General features: G+C 37.4%; 1 protein-coding gene and 1 pseudogene across 1 annotated transcript in view; one reads left to right on the forward strand and one right to left on the reverse strand.

The window, feature by feature from the left end:
* The window catches only part of LOC138699506 (uncharacterized), a 539,758-nt gene that overhangs the window by 306,719 nt on the left and 227,039 nt on the right, over positions 1-6,000 (reverse strand). The window lies entirely within an intron of this gene.
* LOC138699505 (DNA-directed RNA polymerase II subunit RPB7 pseudogene) lies at positions 1,696-2,452 on the forward strand (annotated as a pseudogene).

Here is a 6,000-nt window from a genome sequence, read left to right on the forward strand (position 1 = left end):
TTAATGTCAACAAATACGTAAGTAATCGTCTTAATCCTCTCCACATATCCCGACAGTACGTATTTCCAAACAGTTCACATTTCTGCCACTACCGGCGTTACAGTACGTATCGGTACGTACTCTTCAGAATGAACGCCGTACTTGCTAGGCAACTTCTCTGCCTCTTAGGTTATACACCTCTGCGGAAGTGTAGGAAGATTGAATTCTCTAGGCTCATCGGCTAGCCACATGACGACATACAGCGAGCCAAGACACATTTTGAACTGAACACCCAGTAGTCAAGTCCCACTTAGGTACGCGGATTTTCCGACCCACAGATTCTGAGGTTATGTCTATTCACCTTACCAGTAAGATGAAAAGTAGCTTCATCAGAAAACACCACAAAACGAATAAATTCATCATCGTTTTCAATTAAAGTCTGCATACGTATGCAGAAATTCCTTCGTAGCGCTTTGTCCTCTGGTTTTAGGGCTTGCAGCAACTGTAGTCGGTAAGGATGAAATCGCAACAGCTTGCGAAGAATCTTGCCTTAAAATCAATGTATCATTTACGTATTGTAGGCCCACTGGATCGTCCAGTAATGCCATTGCACATTAATAACCGACTAGTTCACATGAAAATTAAGATTTTCTGCCCTTTATAGCAGCCATTTCGCCTCAACAATGAGTAAATTTGTTTATATGCACTATTATGAGGCAGTGTTACCAACTAGGAAAACAATGTTGCCACGAGTAAATTTTTCGAGTTTCTCTTTCCATTGGTACTTTTTTCATACACTTCAGATTCATAGAACGTAAATTACATGTGTTCGAAACCGGAAAGGTCTTTTGTAGGAGCCCTGTATAATAAAGAATTTGGGTTTACTTTGAGTAAACATTTTTTTTACAATATCTAGCTTATATACAGTGTTGTGTATTGTAATTCAAGGTAGTTTACGTCATAATACTATAGCATACGTATTTTGTAAATTCTCCACAATAGTGTAAACAATGTTTGATCAATGTAAGTAAGTTTTCATTCTTTATAATAGTGTGATTGTGAAAATAGCGCATTTTAAGTTGCATATTGTGAAGAACTGTCAAATATTTACTATTTTCAAAAGCCGATTGTCAAAAAACTGTTTTTCATCTCTAGAATATGTTTCTTCAAATATTATTTTTTTAGAATATTTATTTTTAATATATAAATTCTGTGGTGTTTGGGTAAAGGGAGATAAGTCATAAAAATTAGTTTTCGGAGATAAATCAAAATTAAACTTGGAACCCTTATTACAAATAATTTTATACACAAATAAAACACATCAACTGCTAGTATTCTTTGATTTTTGAACACCCACTTGTATAATTTAACTTGTGTGTTCATCTGGGGAACAAAATTCCATCTGCACAAAAAAATGGGAACAACTGGATAATACCCACGGCAGAGCAATGTCGATTGTCGACGTTACTCGCTGACCACTAGTCACCAAGCCGTACCGAGCCGTGCCAAACAAAACACAATCGAAATAAAAATGACTGGAACAACTGGATAATACCCACGGCAGAGCAATGTCGATAGTCTACGTTACTCGCTGGACACTAGTCATCAGGCCGTACCGAGCCGTGCCAAACAAAACACAATCTAAATGGTCGCAAGATTGTGTATTTACTTAAATTTGGTGCTAAATGTAATGGCACGGTTCAAAGATACATAAATTCATATGGAGCGTGCATAAGTAAATAAATAACAGTGAAGAGAAGTAATGAGGAAAGCTGTGTGCACTTATAAAAGGAAGTATACTGTTAAGGAAATAAAAATTACGGCTAGAATTTTTACGTATGTTAAGTAAGATGATGTATTAATATTTGTAAGATAAATATCCAAGTCTTAAAATGTTTTACCATATTTCGTTGGAACACGAGATTCTTCTCCATCCTCGTTATTTTGGCCCTCAGTTGTTGGAGACAGTAAAGCAGAAGCTCTACGGAAGTTGAAGGAACTTGTACAGGAAAATATGGTTTCGTGATAGCTGTCACGTCAATCGATAGCATAGGTGCTGGGTTGATTCAGCCCGGACAAGGCTTTGTTGTGTATCCAGTAAAGTATAAAGCCATTATGTTCAGACCATTCAAGGGAGAGGTTCTTGATGCGGTGGTGACTCAGGTGAACAAGGTTGGGATGTTTGCTGAAATTGGACCTCTGTCATGCTTCATTTCACATCATTCTATTCCTGCTGATATGCAGTTCTGTCCAAATTTCAATCCTCCTTGCTACAAGTCAAAGGATGAGGATGTTGTTATTCAAGCAGATGATGAAATACGACTGAAGATCGTGGGAACCAGAGTTGATGCTTCTGGCATATTTGCTATTGGAACTTTAATGGACGATTATCTTGGTTTGGTATGCAGCTAGGTGATGTTAATCAGCCATATGCCAATTGTTGTTCCCCTTCCCCCCCTCCCCCCGAATAGAAGATCATCAAGATTATCGCATAATAAAGAATAGTGATGTTTTATGTGTCATAGTATTGTCTCTGTATACATTATTTCACTTTCTGAAAAAAAAAAAAAAAGAAGAAAATAAAGTTTTGATATAATATTTGGTAAAAAAAAAAAAAAAAAAAAAGATACCGTGGGAATTCTCCAGTTTAGCGTTGTTTTATTTAACATTAAATTTTACTTGCTTAACTCTTACAATTAGTAGTAACTAAACATATCTACATGTTTTTCTTACTATTATTATCACTGTTTATTATTATTATTATTACTATTATTATTATTACTCCATTGTTTTCTCTATTGATGTTATTTATATTTGCTTTGTAGTGTTATACTCGTTGAGTGGAAGAGAAGGCCTTATGACCGTAACTCTGCCAATACAAATAAATCAAATATATTCATGAACAAACAATTTAAATTGTAGGAAAGGTATTCACAATACCAATCTTTATCACTAGAACGCATTTTCAACAGTCTCCGAGGTCAAGTTTTCAATCATCACTGCAGCACAAGATGGAAGTGTTCCCTCATAGTACTTGTGTTATTCGTCAGCATGACGTCACGTCAATATAGTCTATGAACAACTCTGCAGTGGTCGAGAAAAGTGACATAAGTCAGTTTCCACAAACCTTTTTTGATAATTTATTGACAACTTACACTGGTTTATGTCGATTTGACTTTTTTCTGTATGAATTATTGTAATGGGAGGAATACTTATGTATTTTTTTCCAAGCGAGCAGATGTTCCATAAGTTGTCAATAAATTATCAAAAAACTTTTGTGGAAACTGACTTGTGTCACTTTTCCCGAGCACTGCAGAACTAACCTTATCTCCGTACGCCCTGGGAAGAATACGGTCACTAGTGTTGATATTTGGCGAGATAAAGCCTAGAATGTTATTTCGAAACTAAGAATCAAAACTCTGCATTTCATTACGGTTGTCTGAAAAAGTAGTTTCGTCCACCTCTGTGAGGTAACGGTTAGCATGCCAGACCGTGAAACGAACGGGCCCCCGTTCAAATCCTGGTTAGGATAAGTAGCCTGGTTGAGTTTTTTCCTGGGTTTTCCCTTAACCCATTAAGAGCAAACGCTGGGTAACTTTCGGTGCTGGACCCTGGACTCATTTCATCTCATTCAGACGCTAGATAATCATAGCATTAAAGCGTTATAAAATAACCAATTAATAAAAGTAGTTTCTAGTCTGTCATGTATGTCCTTCTCTTGAACTATTTGACTGAAGGGGTTAGTTTTAGACATGTTCGATTTTATGAATACTGGAACTGCTGAATTATTTACTGGAAAAAGTCTGACTTCTGAACGCCTGTGTAATTTCGAGCGATTATATTCGTGTGTGGTCCCACGACCCATACATTCATTGAACTGTGACAGCGGAACAAATGGGAATTGAAAAATAACAAGCTTCACCTGCGTGTTTGATAAGGATCCCAATAACAAAGAACTAACGCGCGCTAGCTCCGACATGCAGATATAAAAAGAAGGGGAGGGGTTTGTGGCAAAAGTTATTGGTTCAGTGGGATGCAAAACACCTTTTATGCGTTTTCTATTTACAATACAAGCTCCATTCTTTTTCATGCAGTAAAACAACGAACAAATGTAAAGGTGTGTGCAACCGCATTTCAACGTCCCATTCTTTCTTCCATTACAAATTTTACGAGCATCGTAAGCATACTGGTACTGCTCTGGTTTTTCAAAGTACCGCGTTATCAAATAATTTCTGCAGGCTGGTGATAGTACCCGGCTTGCTATACGCATAAAATTGTGGTAGGCCTAATATTAACCTCTTCCCTTACTATATATTTTACCAGTTTTGTGAAAAAAAAGTGTCATATTTTTTAATTTCGTAAAGAAGTCATCTAATATTGTTGAATCACTGTACATCACTACTTTTCTTACATACCTAAAAATCACTATGAAATAAACATACATTCATACCTGAATTATTATCCCGAGTTATCTCGTGCACCTTGATTCCAGCTCTGGTAGTTGTCTCACTTTGATTTTCTCCTGAACTACACTCAGGGACAAAAAAACGGACACTTTAATATTTGCTGGTATTTTGCAAAACATAATCTTCTCATTCAATATTATGGTAGCCATCTGTTGTTATGGAGACGTGTATACATTGTTGATTGTTTTTTTTGTTTTATAAACAAGCCATTACAACCAAATATTCCAATTTTGCTTTCAGAGTCTCAGCTATAACAATTTTGTCTCAACCATTTTCTGCTTCATTATCGTTATCATTCGTTATTTCTTTATTTTTACATTTTCTGAGTTTAAGTAGGGCTGTAACATTTGTCTTAAAACAAGATGAGACCTGAAGATGTGGCTCGAGCTGTAGTCCTTTACGATGATGGACGCAGTGTACGTTACATTGCAAATGTTATGAATATGGCTAGAAGCACAACCCATGATGCCATAAAACGGTATAGAGAGACCCTAGAATATACCAGAAGACCAGGTTCGGGTCGTCCAAAAGCTACAAATCCAAATGAAGACAGGTATATGGTGTTGAGAGTTCTTAGGGAGCGCAACCTGCCAGCTACTAGTGTAGCCCAGCAATTTGTTAACATGTATGGACACCCAATTTCGGCCAAAACAGTTAGAAGGAGGTTGAAAGCAAGTGGACTGATATCAAGTAGACCTGCAACTGGTCCCAGACTTCTCAGGATGCATCGAGTTGAACGACTGCGTTTTGCAAATGATCACAGGGATTGGAGAAATGGACAGTGAAGCTGTGTTCTGTTCACCGATGAGTCCAGTTTCAATCTGTGCTCACCTGATGGACGTGAAAGAGTTTGGAGAAGGAGGGGAGAACGATTTTCACAGTGTTGCATTTCCGAAAATGTGCCGTATGGAGGTGGTGGAGTGATGTTTTGGGCAGGAGTGTGTACGGATGCTCGTACAGAGTTGGTTTTTGTTTAAAATGGAAGACTAACAGCTGATAAGTATATAAATGAATGTTTGGCTGATCATGTTGTGCCATTTGGCCAATTTGTAGGCGATAATTTTGTTTTAATGCATGATAATGCACGGCCGCATATTGCCCATACGGTCGGAGATTATCTCCAAGAAGTGGGAATCCATGTTCTTCCATGGCCAGCAAGGAGTCCAGACATGAACCCAATTGAACACGTGTGGGACATGCTGGGACTGCGTGTTAAGAATAGACGACCGAGACCAGAATCGTTACAAGAGTTGAGGCGAGCACTTGGAGAAGAATGGGAACTTATTCCTCAAGAAGACATTGCTAACCAAATTGAGAGCATGCCAAGACGTATGGATGCAGTTATTCAAGCCAGAGGGGGTAATACCCGTTACTAAAAAGAGTTTTTAATGTTTAAGGCACCATAAAATGAAAAAACAGTTAGACCAAACGATGTCATAGTTATACGTCCTTTGTAATTTTTTGTAAATTTTCTCATCAGAGACTTTTTTTTCAAATATTGTCGTATAAGGTGCTAAATGAAACATTATTTTGTTTAAATGGGTTTTGTTTCATT

This window comes from Periplaneta americana, chromosome 5 (assembly GCF_040183065.1).
Source record: "Periplaneta americana isolate PAMFEO1 chromosome 5, P.americana_PAMFEO1_priV1, whole genome shotgun sequence".
Classification (NCBI taxonomy): Eukaryota; Metazoa; Arthropoda; class Insecta; order Blattodea; family Blattidae; genus Periplaneta; species Periplaneta americana.